The following is a 21085-nucleotide window of genomic DNA, read 5'->3' on the forward strand; positions in this document are numbered from 1 at the left end:
CAAAAGGATAAAAAAAAAAACAAGACAGGCAATGAGTTTCGATAATTTTCCCTGTGCTGATGTTGGACAAGTTAGAAATTGAAAAAAAGATAGCAAAAAAATGGGGGGCATTGAGAAAAGTTTAGACATCAACATTCATTATAAAGTTTTTTTTAAGCAATAGATTAGTAAATGCCCTTTACACATAAAGGAATTATCACACTGTGGTAAAATTGCATGCTTTGTACAAATGATTGCTCACAGCTACTGACCACTTTTTGGGAAGTTTACTGTGGTGCACGGAATGTGCTGGTGCTAAAACACATTGGCTTCTTACATGCACCCAAAAACTTTACAACCCTTACTTTTTCAGCAGATTTTTTAATTTTTAGGATTCTCAAAGAACTCCTTGATACTTATGGGATCCGACTACTCAACAGTAGCTTTCCAGAAGCACGCAAAACTGTGAGAAGTTACAGTTGCCTTATGGTGAAGCAACTGTTGTGAGTTGGTCATTCTGGCTCTTACGAAGACATCATTCCACCAGATGATTCTAGAGGGACATCTAATTTGATATGTTTATAATGTTCTTCACCTATGCTACATCACCTATACATCACCTGTACATGAATCTGTTTCTGCCCAAGCTGGCCAGCTGTTCCCAGAATTCTTTACGCGCTGGCTTGAAAGCTAAACAGTAAACAAAAAAAAATTGCCATTCCTTCCTCTGGGTGCTTCATTTGTCTTGTTGAGGGAAGGAGGTGGAGTGAGATAACAAGCTACCAATATTTTTTTCTGATGTGAGGAAGGCTCAGATGAGAACAAAGAGGAGGAAATTGAAGGATGGTGGCTGTTCGGCTTTTTTCTTCTCACCCGATGGGCCATATGACACCCCAAGTAGTTTCTAAGGTAGTTCTGATTGCTCTCCTTAATGATCTATGATTCCAAGTACTAGGTCTGCAAAGGTTAGAAATGTCTTTTTGGTTCATTTGCTCTACAGTTGTACTTGTGGTTGAGCAGTTAAGTATTAAATCACAGGAGGCAGAGTGGAGGTTGGTACCACATACAGTGAATATGTCTCATTACATCACGATGCATTACATCGCGATGCATTTCATCGCGTGCTTTTACAACGCGGTTGTTACAACGTCCGCATTGTTAGTATGTGATGCATTTACATGGCAAGTCATTGCAATGACTTACACTAGGGGGCACGCTGGACATATTTGCACAACAGTAGGGAAGGTGTTTGAATTCAGTTCCAATACCTCAGCGCCCCCTTTTGCAAGTCGTTGTAATGACTTGCGATGTAAATGCATCGCATACTAACAACGCGGTCGTTGTAACGACCGCCTTGTAATAGTAGCACGATGTAATGACAGCGTTGAAAACGCTGTTTCCCGATACAGTGAAACACAAAGCTATCACAATCGATAAAAGTATATGCCAAGTCAGGTGCATTTGAAAAAATATTGTGTTATTCATATATACATATATTATATACATCACTGAAAATTCACCAGCTATGGTTATCTCAAGTAACTATAACTCACGTCCTAAAGTAACTATAATTTGCACCCCCACCATTCACAGTGTTGTCATCAATTATGTCATTTTATATGTTGCAGTGATGATTATCAATGCTGTCATAGAACATGTCATGAGTGATGTATAATGTGAGGTAATTAGCACTTCATGGTAAGGGTGAGAGTTATAGTTACTTTAGGGAATGAGTCATAGGTACTTGAGAAACTATGAACTGGTGCATTTCAATGGTTTTGGTAGTTTGAAACGTTATGGGGCCGATTCCGATCCGGGTCGGAAGGGCACCGAAAGCGATCCGGCCGGGAACGCTACGAGCCGTACACGTGTTTTCCGTCCGACTCGTACAGCTGTACGAGCTAGCAAGTATGATGCGAGCTACATGAAATTCACCGACCGACTCGTTTCCGGGTCCGAACCGCTCCGTACGTCTCGGTAGTAAGCTAACCGTGGCGTGCAATGGATGCGATTCACGACTCGCAAATCGTCCGGGTGGTTGCCTTTGGGGGTCTGCGTCGGACCCCCTGTCACCCGCAGCCCTACGACTCGGACACAGGGGGAGACCCATGGATCTTCCCAACACAGGCATGTACGGTGCGGATGGCACTGACATGTACTCACTGTAGGGGGGCACTTGTCTGTGACGTACCCATTCAGTCAATGGGAGCCCATGTACGTGTCGTACGACCGGCTTCCATTGACTTCTAGGGGAGTCTGGCAGCATACGGCCACATCGTACTCGCTGGGTCTGACTGCAGGACTCCGGCTTGGACGGAAAACACTCCGGATCTGGCTCGGTCGGAGTGCTTTCCGACCTGGATCGGAATCGGCCCCTATGTGTCAACTGACATTTTTATTTAACTACGTCTCTTTTACCATTTGTTTTTTTCAGTGAATTTCTATGGGTTCTTTAATGAACCCCTGCAGGTGCGCAATCCTCTTTTTTAATAATATAAATGTTTAAAAGGCAGGCCTATTGGCTTTATCTGGAAATTAGCACATCAACACATATAGAGCAGACCTATTGACTTTGTCAAAAAGTCACTAAATATTTTATAAATACACACATTGTAATGTTTACCAATAATTATTGTCACTCACTACTTTGAATAAAGCATTTATTAAAAACAACTATAAATATGTCTTCGAGTCTTTTTTAAACCTTTTCAGGACACAAAATAAAGCCATAGAACCAACCACATGGTGTCTCTGCACTCCAGCTGAAGAGCATATAGCTGTAGCTAAGAGTGCTTTAAAAGTACCTGTAAGCTCTCCTGGGGTCAAGGATTCAGTGACCCAGGAAATTTAATGTGATTTTGTTGCTGGGGGGGCTGCTGTGCTCCCTGCAGCTCTCCACAACATTAGAAAAGTACTTGGTGGCCCTCCACCACCAGAATAAAAAAATAAAATTTAAAAGCCCTTGCAGGGCATTATGGGCGCTCCCTGCCTGGAACAGTGACTAATAAATGAGCAGCTCCTACATTTTGGTATTTTTATGTTTTTGTGGGTGTCCCAGTACCACCTTGGACACCCACATTTTATGCCCACTTTGGGGCCATGGGGGGAGCCACAGGGCCCCCAAGGCCCTCCCGTTCTCCATCCAAAGAATAAAGTTACCCACTGTACAAACAATTTTTGGTCTGGCACATGGGGAAGACAAACAACAAAACGTGAATACAAAATCTCACTTGACCTGTATTTCTTCACAAATGGCTGGAACCCGCTCAATGGGCTGATCATAGGCAATTCAATGTGATATTGTGGGTTGGAAAAAGGCAGTCTTGTCGAATGAAATCAAACACGTACAGTTTTCCATATGAAAAGTACTAACAGTATTTCCATGTTTACCAAAAATGTGTTTTTAAGAAAAGGAATATGATGTAAATAATCAAGGAATTGTAGATGAAGATGTACAGCATTGTATGTTAAAATGTATATAAAATGTTTATATATAAAATGACAACAAAACTAAAGAAAAAAGTCAATACAATAAGGGGCCGATTCCGATCCGGGTCGGAAGGGCACCGAACGCGATCCGGCTGGAAAAACTATGAACCGTACGCGTGTTTTCCGCCCGACTCGTTCAGCTGTACGAGCAAGCAAGTACGATGCGAGCTACGTGAAATTCACCGACCGAGTCGTTTCAAGGTCCGAACCGCTCCGTACGTTTCAGCCGTAAGCTAACCATGGCGTGCAATGGATGCGATTTACGACCGAGCCAGTACGATGCACGCGTCGGACAGCCGGTGCGAGCCGGACACTCTGGCTCGCAAAACATCCGGGAAGTTGTCTTTGAGGGTCCGAGTCGGACCCCCTGACAACCGCAACCCTACGACTTGGACACAGGGGGAGACCCAGGGGTCCCCACATCACAGGCATGTACGGTGCGGATGACAGCGACGCATACCCACTGTAGGGGGCGCCCTTGTGCAAGACGTACCCATTCAGTCAATGGGAGCCCATGTACGCGCCGTGACCCACTTGTGGGACACCCCCGCGCCGCACGGCCACCAGCTGCTGCGTGTGCCCCAGTGCCTGCCTTCTGCCTCAGCGCCGGCCTCGCTGCCGCCTTGAGCGCTCCCCTTTGGTTTTCGCCGGTTTTTGACCGAAATTTGTGCTTGTTTTCTTTGTATGCCGTATGATCGTTTGTTAACTGTTTTGCCTCCGTTTTGACCTGCATTGTTGCCTGTATTTTTTGTACCGTTTCTTCTTCGTGCTTTGCCCTCCATTTGTGCATTTGTGCTTGTCTCCTTCCTGTTTGCCCGCCTACCTCGCCGCCCTCCGCTCTCCCTCCCCGCTCCCGCTTCCCGCCACCGCCATTAGCCCCGCCCCTTTTCTCTTCTGTTCCCTCCCCGCTCCCGCCTCCCAGCTGCTCCGCCCACCCGCGCACTTCGCCTTTAAATGGCGACCGTGCGACGCAGGTGAGTGTGACCCACTTGTGGGACACCCCCGCGCCGCACGGCCACCAGCTGCTGCGTGTGCCCCAGTGCCTGCCTTCTGCCTCAGCGCCGGCCTCGCTGCCGTCTTGAGCGCTCCCCTTTGGTTTTCGCCGGTTTTTGACCGAAATTTGTGCTTGTTTTCTTTGTATGCCGTATGATCGTTTGTTAACTGTTTTGCCTCCGTTTTGACCTGCATTGTTGCCTGTATTTTTTGTACCGTTTCTTCTTCGTGCTTTGCCCTCCATTTGTGCATTTGTGCTTGTCTCCTTCCTGTTTGCCCGCCTACCTCGCCGCCCTCCGCTCTCCCTCCCCGCTCCCGCTTCCGCCACCGCCATTAGCCCCGCCCCTTTTCTCTTCTGTTCCCTCCCCGCTCCCGCCTCCCAGCTGCTCCGCCCACCCGCGCACTTCGCCTTTAAATGGCGACCGTGCGAACGCGCAGCGGTCACGCGCAGCGGGCGCGCCGATTGTGCGCCGAAGGCGCACCAAAGGTAAGCCCGTCTGCGCCCGTCCGCGACCGGATCGCGTCCAGCGCCAGGACCCCTGGCCCCCGAAGACCCCGACCGACCCGCCTGACGTACTCCGCCGCCACCCTCACCGCACTCAACACCGGCCGACTCCCAGAATGCCATCAAGCCACTCCACGACGTACCCACGGACCTTTCAGCTGCCACGCCTGCAAGTTCTCCTGCATCCGGACCAGCCTCGCACCAGCACCCGCCAAGTCGAACACCAGCAGCACCCACCTCAAGTGCATCCTGCTCAACACCCGCTCCGTCCACAGACACGCCATCGAACTCTGGAACCTTCTAGACGCCACAGCCCCTGACGTTGCCTTCCTCACGGAGACCTGGATGAACGCCTCTTCAGCTCCCGACATCGCCATCGCTATCCCAGAGGGCTACAAGATCGTCCGGAGGGACCGAAACGCCAACCAGATGGGAGGAGGCATCGCCATCATCCACAGGAACACCATCCGTCTCACGACCAGCACCGACAACACCCTGACCAGCGCCGAACACCTGCATTTCCAGGTCCACACCAACCCGAACACCACCCTCAGAGGCACCCTGATCTACCGACCCCCTGGACCACGCACACAATTCAGCGAGGACATCGCCGACTTCGTCAGCCCGCATGCCCTCCCCTCCGCTGACTACATCCTCCTGGGAGACCTCAACTTCCATCTAGAGAACAACAACGACCGCAACACCAGCACCCTGCTCGACAACCTCGCCAACCTGGGACTCAAGCAACTGGTGTCCACCCCCACCCACCTCGCCGGACACACACTCGACGCAGTCTTCTCTTCCAGCACAGACATCGACTTCAGCCACGCCACAGAGCTTCAATGGACGGACCACAGCTGCGTCCACTTCACCTTCAAGAGAACGACGACCCACCAACACCAGCAACAGGCCGCCCACAGAAGCTGGAACAAGATCACAGCAGACCAGCTCGCCACCTCCCTGAGCCAGCACCCTCCTGCCAGCTCAGCGAACCCCAGCCAGGCCGCCGACAACCTCACGAAGTGGATCAGCAACTGCGCGGACGAACTCGCCCCACTGAGGACCCCGCCTAGCAGACCCGGCAGCAAGAAGGCTCCATGGTTCACCGACGAACTCAAGAGCTCCAAGAAGAACTGCCGAGCCCTCGAGAAAGTCTGGAGAAAGGAACCGACACCGGACAACAGGACCTCCTTCAAACTTGCCACCCGGAAACACCACCAGCTGATCCGCGCCGCCAAGAAAACAGCATTCAAGGACCGGTTGGACAACAACGCACACAACTGCAAGGAACTCTTCAACATCGTGAAAGAGCTTTCCAACCCCAGCGCAGGAAACAACGACATCACCCCATCGCAAGACCTCTGCAACTCCCTCGCTTCATACTTCCACAACAAGATCGCGGACATACACAACAGCTTCTACAACCAACCAACGCACACCATGACCGAACAACCACCCCCCACCACCACCCTCCACGCCTGGACCCCGATCAGCACCGAAGACACCATCCGCACGATGAACTCCATCCACTCCGGATCACCGACCGACCCCTGCCCTCACCACGTCTTCAACAAGGCCGACGCTGTCATCGCACCCCACCTGCGAGACATCATCAACACATCCTTCGACACCACCATCTTCCCTGAGAGCTGGAAACACGCCGAACTTAGCGCTCTACTCAAGAAACCAACAGCGGACCCCACCGACCTCAAGAACTACCGCCCCATCTCGCTCCTCCCGTTTCCAGCCAAAGTCATCGAGAAGACCGTCAACAAGCAGATGGCCGCCTTCCTCGAGACGAACGGATCCCTCGACCCCTCACAGTCCGGCTTCCGAGCCAATCACAGCACCGAGACCGCCCTCATCGCCGCCACCGATGACATCCGAGCCCTGATGGACAATGGAGAAACAGCGGCCCTCATCCTCCTAGACCTCTCCGCGGCATTCGACACGGTCTGCCACCGCACCCTAGTACGGCGCCTCAGCAACATCGGAATCCAGGACAAGGCGCTGGAATGGATCATCTCCTTCCTCGACGGAAGAACACAGAGAGTCCGCCTACCACCGTACAAGTCAGAGGCCTCCAAAGTCATCTGCGGCGTCCCTCAAGGATCATCTCTGAGCCCCACCCTCTTCAACGTCTACATGAGCCCCCTCGCGGCCATCGTACGCAAACACAACCTCAGCATAATCTCCTACGCCGACGACACCCAGCTGATCCTCTCCCTGACCAACGACCCCACCGCCGCCAGAGCCAACCTGCACGAAGGGATGAAAGAGGTAGCCGAGTGGATGACGACCAGCTGCCTGAAACTGAACTCGGACAAGACGGAGGTCCTCATCCTGGGCCCCTCACCCTCCGCCTGGGACGACTCCTGGTGGCCTCCCGCCCTGGGCACCGCACCCAAACCGACAGACCATGCACGCAACCTGGGCTTCATCCTGGACTCCTCCCTCTCCATGACCAGGCAAGTCAACAACGTCTCCTCGGCGTGCTTCAACATCCTACGCATGCTACGGAAGATCTTCTGGTGGATCCCCACCGAGACCAGGAAAACCGTCACCCAGGCCCTCGTCACCAGCCGACTGGACTACGGCAACGCCCTCTACGCCGGTACCACCGCCAAGATCCAGAAGAGACTCCAGCGGATCCAGAACGCCTCAGCCAGACTCATCCTCGACATCCCACGAACCAGCCACATCTCCGGACATCTGAGAGACCTTCACTGGCTCCCCGTCAACAAAAGAATCACCTTCCGCCTCCTCACCCACGCACACAAAGCCCTACACGACCAAGGCCCGAGCTACCTCAACAGCCGAGTCAACTTCTACGCTCCCAAACGCCACCTCCGATCAGCCAACCACGCCCTCGCCGCCGTCCCCCGCATCCGAAGAGCGACTACAGGAGGAAGGTCCTTCTCCTACCTGGCCGCCAAGACCTGGAACTCCCTCCCGACCGACCTGCGCCTGACCCAAGACCACCTCTCCTTCAGGAAGAAGCTGAAGACCTGGCTGTTCGAGCAGTAGCGGCACCCCCCCCCCCAGCGCCTTGAGACCCTACGGGTATGTAGCGCGCTTTATAAGTGTCATTGATTGATTGATTGATACGACCGGCTCCCATTGACTTCTATGGGAGTCCGACCGAACCGAGTCCGGCAGCATATGGCCACATCGTACTCGCTCGGTCGGACTGCAGGACACCGGCTCGGTCGGAAAACACTCCGGATCCGGCTCGGTCAGAGAGCTTTCCGACCCGGATCAGAATCGGCCCCTCTGTGTACTTTTGGCTTACATTGAATTGCCTCTGGTCCACCCATTGAACAGTTTTGAGCAATTTGTGAAGAAATACAGGTTGAGTGGGATTTTGTGTTTATGCAATGCCAGCTCCCCAGCCAGCACCCTTCCAGGGCAGCAGTAAGAGCCAGCTATTTTTTCATTATAGTGGGTGCCCCAGTGTCTACCTGGGGCACCCACACTTTTTTTCATGTTGGGAGCTGTGCAGGGAGTTCAGGCCCCCGTGGTCCCTACCGTCTTTCCAGCCAGCACCCATCCTGGGTGCAGGGGGATCTGGCTTTGTTGCTTTACTCCTGCCTGGGTGGGAATAACTTTTTTCTCTGCTCTAGCCAGTCAGGAGCAAAGCTGTGTTCTCAGCCCGGGAGAGTGTGAGCAGGCAATTCAATTTGTATTCCCTGCAAGCACTAATCGGGATACAGAACAAAACAATGTCCTGGGGTCCCCGGGCCACTCTGTGTCTTCGGGACCAAGGGGATGGAGTGTTCCAGGCCATATGATGGCTCAAGGAGGGGAGCCCCATGCCTCCCTCAGCAATAAAAAAAAATAGACTGGCCCCTGGGATGCAACTTATTGTGGATTGTGCTGAGTAGCTGCACACCTTCTCCCACCAAAAAATAAAAGCTGGCCGGGGGATGGGATTCCTGGAGCATTAAAATGGCTCAAAGACAGCTGACACTACCCTCCCCAAATAAAATGATTGCACCAGCACCCACGCCCTGGCCCACCCCTGGAGCTTATATTTCAAAAGGGCAGGAGCCCCCCCTTTTTATTTTGGGTTCACTGATAGAATATCAATGGTAAAAAACATCGATGGTAAAAATATCCCCCAAAAATATAGATAGTAAAAATATCGACTCCCTATACTTCAACAGGTAAGTACAAAAATATTGAATCAAAAATATTGAAGTTAAAAATATAGATGTAAAAAATATCGATTTAGAAATATAAATAAAATAAAATAATATATATTAAAAATATAAAATATTAATATTTTCTTAAACAAAATAAATTACATTTAATATATATTTTATCTAAATATAAAAATTAAACTCAATTAAAAAATATAAACACACAAACTACTTATTACCTTTATTTAATTTTTAAACTTCTAAATTACATAAAAATTAAATATATAAATATATCAATAATTTAAAATAAAAAAAATCTATAATTAATTAAAACATTAAACTATTAAAACAAAATTTAAAAGTACATTTCACAACACAATAAATACAACAGTAGGGAAAATGTTGGATAGCGAAACAATTAAATTTACTATTCCAATTGTAATAAGTGCAACAGTAGGGAAAGTGTTGGATAACGGAGGGGTAAAATTTACTATTCCCACTCCATTGACTGCAAAAGTTGGGTAAATGTTAGATAGTAGAAGAATTACATTTACTATTCCAACTCCAGTGATTGCAACAGTAGGGAGAATGTTGGATAGCGGAGGGGTAAAAATTACTATTCCCCCTCCAGTGAGTGCAACAGTAGGGAAAATATTGGATAGCGGAGGGGTAAAAATGACTATTCCCACTCCAGTGAGTGCAACAGTGGAGAAAGTGCTGGATAGCGAAGGGGTAAAAATTACAATTCCCACTCCAGTGAGTGCAACAGTAGGGAAAGTATTTGATAGAGGGGGTGTAAAAATTACTATTCCCACTCCAGTTAGTGCAACAGTAGGGAAAGTACTGGATAGCGGAGGGGTAAAAATTACTATTCCCACTTCAGTGAATGCAACAGTAGGGAAAGTATTGGATGGCAAAAGGGTAAAAATTACTATTCCCACTTCAGTTAGTGCAACAGTAGGGAAAGTACTGAATAGCGGGGGAGGGGGTAAAAATTACTATTCCCACTCCAGTGAGTGCAACAGTAGGGAAAGTATTTTATAGCAGAGGGGCAAAATGTACTATTCCCACTCCATTTAGTGCAGCAGTAGGGAAAGTGCTGGATAGCGGAGGGGTAAAAATTGCTATTCCTACTCCAGTGAGTGCAACAGTAGGGAAAGTATTGGATAGCAGAAAAACACACCTAAAATTAATTACACAATTAGCATAATTAATTACTAATTCATTCATTTAAATTAATTAACAACTATTTAATAAACATTTAATAATAAATTAATTTACACATTTAACACTATAACATCCCAATTAAATAAATATGAATAAATAAAAAATATTCAATACATTTTATATAATCAAATTACTTCCCACCCTATTCCCCTATGAACCCACAACCCACTATAGAACTAAAAACGCAAATTTCAAATAAAAAAATGAATAACCACTATAAAAAAATCAATGAAATTTATATAATTAAATTAGTTCCCACCTTGTTCCCCTATAAAAATACGACCCGCTATGGAACTAAGAATGCAAAATTCACTTAAACAAAAATTATTAACTACTAAAATCTTAACACATATAATAAAAATACAAACAATTCTAATACAAAAAAAACATCACACACATATAAAATATATACTAAAATACATAAAAATCGATATTTTTCACAACTATATTTTTACAAACGATATTAAACACTTTGATATTTTTTACATCGATATTACCTACCTAAAATCGATATTCTTGACCACGAGGATTTTACTGTCAATATTCCTGGCTACAATATTTTTACCACGATATTTGTCCAATTCGATATTTTTACCACAATATTCTTTCTCTGCACCTTTTTTATAGAGCTGCGGATCCACAAATTCTCAACGGATGTGCAGTACAGTTGAAAACAATTATGGCTTTGGCCCGAGGGGTGGGCCCTCTTGAACTTCCCCCAGGCCTATGGGGGCAGGGTATACTTATTCTGCCCCCCACTCCATATGTTTCTTCATTATTTTTACAGGACATGGGACTAAGTCCACAATTCCGAAAATGGCTGCTGCCAAATCTTTGTTGATGTGATCTTATTTCTAGATCCACGAATCGTTGGGGGCGTGATATATACATACATTTCAAACCTTAATTTCTAAAAAACTGCTAAATGGATTTACATTCTGCCATTTTGGTTGCAGCTGTGTCTAATTTTCCTATGGAAAATTGCATGAGGAAAATGAGTTTTGGGACCCCACTTTTTCTCGTTCTCCACTTGATGGATCACACTGAAACTTTCCAGGAAGAAGCTAAGGTAGATGAGACTTTTGTTGGAAAGTTTTGCGAAGATTCTTCAAACAGGTCCAAAGTTATTAGCAAACCAAAAAATCAAGTTCCTGTGGAAACATGGTCCTATCACTACCTAGTAGCGACTGTCACAGTGTTTATATATGTATGGACAAAGCTGAAAGATTTGTCAAGAATCTTAGCAGCAATTACTGAAATTTGAAATTGATATCTAAGATAAGCTGTACGAAGTTTGATTTCATGGTGCTCCAAGGACTTCTGCGGCTTTTCTGATAAAGTACATATGTGGCTTACTTCTTCATCGCTTCTTAAGATTTATGAGCCTTGAAAAAGTCGTCATCACGACAAAACACGTGCCGGCTGTACCATTCCTCTACTGACCTGCGTGTCAACGGAATTTTGGATTGGACTATCTGTGAATAAAATTTGGATCTGTGAGATAGACAGATCGAGATGACTGTATTTGTGTAGTGCTCTGGATTGTGTAGGAACAATCTATGAGTAGATCTGATTTATTGTTTGGTATTAACAGTAGCAACACAATCTCCAAACCCGCACAAAAAAACACAAAGAAGATCAACAAGTTAGGTTAATTTTCATCTACAATAAACAAGAGAGACGGTTAAGAAATATAGTCAGAACAAATTGGTCATTGGTACTGGATGACTCAGTGATTGGTCCCCTTCTGCCAAAATCACCTTCCATAGCATATAGAAAAGACACATCCATGTGTGACACCTTAGTCAAAAGCAGTCCAGAGGTGTCAGAAGTGGGCAGTTGGCTTACACAAAGAAAGGGATTATTCAAATGCAACACTTGTTGAACTTGCAAATTTGGGGTCAACAAAGTGTCAACCCAATTTAGTGACAAACCTATTTGAATCAAAAAGTTTCTTACGTGCAAAACGGATTATGTGGTATACGTTTTGGAGTGTTCTTGTGGATTGTGTTATGTTGGCAGTACCAAGTTGAAAGCACCAAGCAGATACTCCAACACATTCAGGCAATCACTAACTCTGGGGCTCATTACGATGGCGGAGGTTCCGCCACCACAAAGCTGACAGTGGCGGTCCCTCCACCATCTGGCTCCCTTTTCCCCCCGCCACATTAGGATGGCAGGGGAATCGTTCAGTGACCGCGAGGGTCACAGAGATCACCCTCCACGCTTCTACCACGGCAATCGTCACAATTGCCTGGCAGAGCGGTCAGCATGTGTGAATTGGCGGCGGTGCCTAGCAAGCACTGCCTGCCAGATTACAATGCTGGCGTCAGCCAGCCTTTCAATGGCGGTTTCACCACCATAGAAAGGCTGGTGAAGGCTGGGTTCTGGGGCCCTTTGCGGGCCCCCTTTGTGTGGGGGGAGGGTCTATGTGCACTAGGGGTACCCGTGGTATCCCCCTACATTTTCATGCACAAGCTGGCAGGCACCGCATGGTGCCTGCCACCTTGTACATGAAAATGCGCTATGTGGCATTTGTGCATTGCGAACGGTGCTGCAGCCATCTTCACCATTCGCAATGACCAGGGGCCTTGATGCGCCAGCCATAGTGGCGGACACATCCTAATACACTCAGCGGGACCGCCACCTTACCGGCGGGCGGTCCCAGCTCCGCAGCGATGGCGGGCAGATTGATGTCCACCCACCATTGTAATGAGCCCCTCTGATCCAACTTATTCTGTTGTCCGCCACTTAAAAGAAATTCATGGCAACAATTTGGAACATATTAGATACCATCTTTTGGACTCTGTTCTGATTTTTAGACGTGGAGGCAACAGAGAGGCCACCTCAAGAAAATTGGAAACAAGATATATCTTTGAATTAGATAGAAAGAAGCCTTGAGGTCTATATGCAAGTGAGGATCTATTTACTTATCGGTAACATTAATATGTGTCCCCGATTGTTTAAACAACACGAACAGACACATTAGTCCAGTCTTCCTGTTTTGCCCTATGCCATTTTAAAACCATCTTAACAGTGTATCTTACAAGAGTGGTATTTCAAACATTAAGATAATGAAGCAACTTCGCCAACCCCCAATATGACATACATACAAACCGTAGCCATCTACATAGTTAATATGGGTGGGAGAGCGATACGATAACTAGGACATTCAAGTCCGGTAATTAACTACTAATTGCTGCTATTAGCCTGCTGCTATCTTTTTGCACTTTAAGAAATTAAATATGGTTCATATTTAATGCAACATGGCACTTTTTTGCACTTTTAACAGGCCACAATAGGAATATATAGTTGTACTTGGCCCACAGGGGCCATAATATATGCTGATCATTTGATAATTCGCAGGGTTGGCTTCAATATGCAGTTGCCATCAATACATTCAGACATGTCTAAGGAAGGCAATTGGGACTACCAAACCAAAGCTCTTTAAGTATTTGTAAAACTCATGAATGTTTATGAGAATAATGCATTTAGGCTCTTATTAACATGTTTGTATTGGTTTTACATAACGATTTTAATATTCGATTTGATTACTGTTTTATACAAATGTATTTAATCTGTACTGCGTATTATGTTTACAAATTTAAAATCAACAGAATGAAGTTGCAGCATATTGGGTTGTAAGTTTAGACAGCCCAATGTCTTTATAACTAACATGTGTATTACGACCTCTGATTATCTGTAGTCTATTTACATTGTTCATTGCATTTTGAAGCACTTGTCACTTTAAAATGTGGGTGCCACAATGCAGTGATCAAATTTCAGAGCCAAAAAAAGGCAGAGATAATCAGGTCCTTTTTTATAGGCTCAGAAGTAATTTCTTACAGTAAGAATTAGCAAACATTAAATTGAGAGCTCGCGCAGTCGGATTTCATTAATCCCCCCGTGCAAGCGGTTGGTGTAAGAAATGTGCGTTATTTATCTATTTGTTATCTATTTTAAAGACATATAATATGCTTTATACCCGTTCATTTTCACATAGAGCGGGGCCTCATTTCCTCCGAGCGGATGCCGGGTGAGGTGAGGAGAGCTCCCGTACATTGACGGGGAATGGACGAACACTACTGATAAATTGACAAAGTGGTGTGTGAAAAAGTCAGCAACCCAAGTAGGTTGTATAATTTCCTTTCTGGTTGTGTTTTTACTTTATGGATTACACACATATATAGCAGTAGCATAAGTTCATAGGTCCTGACGAAAGCCAGATTATCATATAATCATGTGGCTGAAACATGTAGACCCTTTTTGAGCTGGACTTGAGCAGTTATTTTTTCAAAACTGCTCCTGCACTGGTTTTAGTTTCGTCACCTGAACAGAACCAATAAAGTATCATTTCTGTTCCGGTAGATGATTTTCATATTCACTTTTTGTTTGTTGCACTGCTTCCCTCGCTACTACCCACATTATGAAGAACCTTGGTTGATACAATATCTCAAAGTGAAGATAAGGTTCACGTGGTCCTTTCATCCTGTGGCCAAGATTCAATGGAGGGCACCGGAAAGGCTACCAAATCCCAAATGATGTGGGTGGCAACTTAGTGGCTGATGGGATTTATTTTCACTTGTTGTAGTATCTACCTACTTTATCCTTATTCTTTTGATCTGACCCTAGGTTTCCTGTTTGTGGTTATATCATGTGATCAAAGCCTGTTCAGGTTGAAACACGTTATGGCGGATTGTTGACAGTTCTTCAGGGTATTTGTCAATTTTTTCCAATTCAGGTTGGTTTGGATGGTATTATACCAATCCAAAGCTGCAGTACTTTACCTGGAGTGGTAAAAAGCTTTTGAAATTTTACAGCTCGGGTGTGGATGGCACTGTGCTAATCCTATTCTTAAATGCATAATGACAATTGATGGATGGATTGCTGAACAATGTCAAACATTCACCCCCAGTACAAAGATCCATTGTTTTTTTGCACACCATCCTATGCTTAAAGACTTTGCTGTAGAAATGGCAACATACTCTGTCTCTTTCTAGCTCAGCGTGGATGTCACTGTGCTAATTCTATGCTTAGAAACACTGCTAGAAAAACAGACATTTGAGGTGAGCAAATTCAGAGTTTCACTGGTTTTTTTAGGGTGCTCTATACAAGAGCTGCTCTCCGCCTAAACCGGGGAACTACCCAGAGTTCTCTGCTTTTTTTTGCATAATTTATGTGGCCCTCTAACCCTAAAAGGGTATTGTATTGACTTATACTTGGTGCTCCCTTGTGTCTGGAAAAGCTAAACCTCTCTGAAGAGCTATAATGGTAGCTATAATGGGACACATGTCAGGGGATACTTTTATTCACTCAAGTTTGGCTTTGATGGTATGTTACCAAACCAAAGCTGTAATACTGTGACTCAAGTGGTAAAAGGCATTTGTCATTTTACAACTTGGCACGGATGTCACTGTGCTTAAAGACTTTCCTGCACAAATGGCAAAAGGCTTTGGGACTCATTTACAATATTTTGCCATAGGGCACAGCCATAAGCTTTCCTGCTGTGCTGCACTAAGGCAAAAGAAAACGGCAGGAATGTGTCGTATCTACCAGATACGGAGCATTTCTGTCACCATTCCCTGCGCTGGCACTTAATTGGGTGACATGCGCCAATGCAAGCACCCTTTGACCATGGTGCAAGGGTGTCTGCGTTGTAGGGGTGATTGTTTTTGTGCAGGAAGGGACACCTCAATGCACAAAAACAATCAATGTAGGTGATGTCCTCTTTCTATGTGTGCTGCAGAATGCACACAGATAGAGGAAAAAACGAGGATAAATAATGTTATTTCTCCTCGTTGCGCCTCCCCTATGCCACCCCTGGCGAGACATAGGCTTTGACACATTCCCAGGTTTACAGCTTGTTGTAAATTTGAGAATGTGTCAAATGCTTCGGGCGTAACACCCATGGCACACCTCCCAAATGTACTGTGAGGAAAAGCATCAACTTGCGCTGCATTGCCTCGCTCCATATCTACAAGGCCATGAAAAGCCACGCTGTCCAAATGAAAAGCGTTTTTTGTTTTGCCAATAACTTTGGCGCCGCTTGACGAATCATCACAAGATGTTCCCAAAACTTCCCCCTTCTGGTTCCGCTTCTGTGTTGAAAGATTCAGGATGATCCGTCAAGCGTGGGCTGAGAAAAAAGGGGGGGGGTCTCAAAACACATTTTCCCCAGGTTAAGTCTAAGGGGATTTTTCATTTTTCATTTTTCATTTTTTTAACATGACTACAGCCTAAACTGCTGAACGAAATCACACCAAATTCAGCAGAAAGCTAGATGTTGGTCCAGAAAGTGTGATTTGGTGTAAATCCGTTTTTCAGCTGTCTAACTTAAAAAATCGATATATCTGGGTTTGCGAGTCCATGCAATGGAGTCGCTGACCCTACTATAATTTGATTTGCTGTCAACACTTCAACCAGGAAGTATTGGCAGCCATCATGGAACTCTGCATGAAGCCGAGTCCCAGAAAAAAAGTATAAAATAAAGAAAAGGGGGCAGGGTATGAAGACCCTGACCCCCTAGATATGGCGGGGGTCCCTCAGGGACCCCGTCAGGGATAAAAAAAAAAAGAAATTAAACTTTTGCAGCAGACTGACGGGTGGATCCGTGAATCCGCAGCAACATTTTAAAAAAAGCAAGCGTGGGCTCCTGTGCTTGCTTTCAAATAACTCCCGGGTGGGCCAAGTCCCGTGGACATATTTCAAATATAGGAGGGGGCGCACGGGTCTCCCCTCCTACGGCTTTTCAAAGCCCATGGGACCGAAACGTCCCCCGGGCTATTGTAATTATTAATGCGGGCGGGTCCACTGAATCCGCCCACAGCACCGGGGACCAACACCTCCCCAGGGCAAACAAAGTTACAAATGCAGGAGGGCCTGCACGGCCCTCCTATAGCCCCGGGGACCACCACATCCCTGGTGCATATAATTGAAATAGGGAGGTCCGCGCTGCACCCCTCCTTGAGCCATAGGTGGCTCTGGGGCCCGCCACTGCCAAAGGCTGATTCCGGCAATGTCCCAAGTTGCCCGGCCCGGGACATTGCTGTTTGCTATAGCATGGCAGGAGCACTGCTCCCACATGCCATAGCAACCAGTTGTGCCAAGCACAATTGCTTTGGAACAGAGGGAACTGTATATTAGCAGTTCCATCTGTGTCAAAACAATGCCGGCTCCCGCAGGACGCGGCGAGCCAGCTGGGACCACACAGACAACAAAGTGGCCCTGCCCCAGGGCATGGGGTCCCGGGGGCTTAAAATGGCCCGGTAGGGGGTCCACTGGGCCCCATTCCCTCTCAATAATATATTTTTCTTAAAAGGACTGGTCCCAGAAGATGGAATTGGCCTGAGGAGAGGAGCCGTGCATACCCCATCCACTTTTAAAAAAAATAAAAAAAGGCAAGCCCCGGGAGAAGGGATCCCCAGGGCTGAAAATGGCCGCTCAGCTCCCCTCCCTTTAAACTATAAAAATATTAAAATAAAGTCTGGGCCCTGGGGGATGGGGTCCAAGGGGCCGGCTTCAGCCTGGAAGGGGGGCCATGTGACCCCCCTCCTGCTTTCTTATAGTTAATTTTTTTTTTTAATGGTCAGGATGCAGAGGTTGGGGGCCGGGCCCAATAAGGTTCATGGAAGGGGTGCCACGTGGCCCCCTTTCCTAAAATATAAAAAAAAGGAATAAAAAGCCAGCAACTCGCCGGAGGCCCTGACCCCTTTCTCCACTACTCTGCAAATGCACCTCCTGGTGCGCTCCTGGTTGGGGGAGGAAGTCCCCTTGGCTTCTGAGTATCCTTGGGGGCCAACAAGACCTCCAGTAAGCCCCGCACAGTGGGATTGCTGAGAGGCGGTCAGAGGCCACGACCCCTTTCTCCAGTTACTGGCGGAGTGAAGTTTACCACTTTTCCGACACTCACCCCTCACTATAAAGCAAAAAGCCTTTCAAATCTAGTTGAATCCATCTTTTTGGTCTAAGACATTAACTTGGGTTCTACCATATTTGAATCGGAATAGCTCTCGTCCTTTTGGCGAGTTTCCCTCCCAGTCCTGGAAAGTGCTGCCGAAGGAGTTTAGGGGTCATACGGCCTTGTTCTAATCTTCACTAATGCTTTGAGCAAACACCAGCTACTGGAGTGCTTCCAAGTGGAGCTCTTAAAACTAAAGCGCTCCGTCTCCTCCTGCCCGGGCAGTCAATGCGAAGCCAGGCTGCTGCGGAGAGAGGCCGCTGCTGCTGGCAGTGCAGCCTGGACATGCCTGGGGATAGAGAGCACTTCACTAGGGACTGGATCTGTGGTGGGCCTGGGAGAGGCAGGAGGAGCAGGGGCCGAGCCCGGAGAACACAAGTACACAGCCAATGCACACACACGGGATCTGAGCAGAAGCACACTAGGGTGCACACACAGGGGCTTATTTATGAGCCCTTGCGACAGTTTTGCGCTTCAGTTGCGTCACTTTTTTTGACCCATCGGCAGCATAAATCATGCCATTCCGTTGCGCCCTATCTGAGCAGATGCGTCACTTTGTAAACCCCTGTGCTACATTATACCTGCGTCAGGTATAATGTATGCAGGGTGGGCATTCCCACGTAAGTAAGCCTTATAGAAGTGACGCAGTGAAATCTACGAGATTTCACTGCACCACTTCTAGGGTGCAAATGCATCAATATCTTACGCCTGCCTCACAGCAGGCGTAAGACTGACGCAAGCCCTTTCACATGGGGCTTGCCCCGTGTGAAAGAACACATTGCTGGAGTTGCGTCACTTTTGTGACACACTCCAGCAATGCGTCACTTTTGCGCCTACAGATACGTCAGAAATACTGACGTATCTGTAACTCCTTCCGACATGATGCGTCATTCAGTAAATATGACACATCCATTATGTCGCAAGGAGGGCGCACTGAGAAGTGACGCATCGCTGCTTTCACGCAGCCATGCGTCACTTCTCACAAATGAGGCCCACAATCTTTACAGTTTTTACAAGGTATGTCGTGTATGCACACATTGATGTATTGGAGTTGTGTGCGCTCCATGAATGATCACTGCGTGAACATGTGTAGTCTGTTCCTGTGTGCACAGAAGATACTTGTTTAAACACATGCGATGCGGGTACACACACACGAGTGAGGCTGTCGTTTTGCTCAATGATCTAGTACTGTTAATGTGCACCAGTGAGCCTGAATGTGTGCACACACAATGTTCCATGCATACATGCTGCACTCTTAGTTGACAACGCCATTCCTCCGCACTAAAGGTGCTGCAGTTACTCCTCCCCACTAAGTGCTCAGCAATGCATTTAGTATTTAAAAAAGAAAAGGCTTCATTCTCCTCCTCAGCCTGTTGTGAGAGAGTAGGGGTGGCTCCACTGCTAAGGTGGAGGAGCGTCGCCCCACTGCTCTGTGAGCAGATGAAAAAGGAAAAACAAAATGATAATACCAAAGGTTATTTTCATTTTATTTTTCCATCTGTATCTCAGCTGGTTAGGAGCGGGGCAGGGCTGGATGTCACAGGAACAGTGGTGGCACTCTCTAGTGTGCATGAATGTTTGGCCTGCCGTCTTGGGCAGGCCAAACAGTCATGTGCACTTTGCATGTTCTCCACCGCGGCTTTTTTACAGTCGGGGTGGAGAACATGCCCAGGCCCCCAGTCCCTCTATGAGCGCTGAACCACGCCGCTCAGACAAATCACAACTCTGCTGTAAGGCAGCGTTGTGATTGGTCAGGGGAGCCTGGGTGCTTCCCGGTTCCTGCTTCCTTCCTGCTCGTGGAGTGATGAAGAGGACCAAGAGGCAGCAGTCGACCGGTGTGCAGAGAAGTGGCATTTTTTTCCTTTTTTTTATTTACCCCCCCCACCTCCCCTCTCCACCCCGCCACCCCCGTTAAGTAGCGACCACCACTGGAAGAGAGAGAAGGGCATTGCTTCTCCCGCCTCCAAACAACTTGTCTTTCCCTCTAAAAGGTCTTACTCTTTTCTTTCAATGCCTACTCCTTTTCTGTATGTTGTCCTTAAATAAACTAGCGGAGCCTGCCTTTCTCCTGTGGCTTTGCTGAATAAATTGTCAACAGGGTTCCAACCGTTTTAATGGAAAATTGCTAACTTCAAAGACCAACAGAAATAGGGTGATGGTGTTTCAAGCAAACGAAGAAAACTTACACTTCTGACAAGGTTGCTTTAGCTTTAAAAAAAATTTTTAAAGAAGTAATGCATATAAAGAACAAGCATTTGCAACGCAATAGGTCTCACATTTACGAGAGTTTGAGCTATTGGCATTGTAAATGACAATAGCTCAAATTCTCGTAAACCCGAGATCTATTGCATTACAAACATTTTTTGTTTACAAGCGCCCCATGCTGCGCTTTCATGTTAATAGAGGCAACGCCCCTTTCTTCAGACGAGCCGCGTCTATAGAAAGGGGAGCGGCCGATATTAAAATGAAAGCACGGCATGGGGCGCTTTCCAAAAAAAAGCATTTGTTTGTGAAGTTGACAAACAAAAGCTTTAAGAGGGGCGTGGTCTCTATTAACGTGAAGTTCAAGAGACACAGGGGAACCCTACTCACTAAGGAACCAGGGTAATAGTTATGTAGGAAAAACAGTGGTTCCGGTGGAATAATATACTATGAGGTTATGATACATATGCACAATCGCAATATAGAGGGTTAGATAATGGCAGAGCGCAAAGGAACCACTAACACACCGATTACAGTGTAGTATATTTTATGGATTTTTTAACAATAAAGTTAGGAGTGAACATTATACAT

General features: G+C 46.8%; 1 protein-coding gene across 1 annotated transcript in view; it reads right to left on the reverse strand.

Annotated features, from left to right (window-relative positions):
* The window catches only part of TH (tyrosine hydroxylase), a 389931-nt gene that overhangs the window by 257707 nt on the left and 111139 nt on the right, over positions 1–21085 (reverse strand). The window lies entirely within an intron of this gene.

The sequence above is a fragment of the Triturus cristatus genome, chromosome 3_1, assembly GCF_964204655.1.
Source record: "Triturus cristatus chromosome 3_1, aTriCri1.1, whole genome shotgun sequence".
In the NCBI taxonomy this organism is placed as follows: domain Eukaryota; kingdom Metazoa; phylum Chordata; class Amphibia; order Caudata; family Salamandridae; genus Triturus; species Triturus cristatus.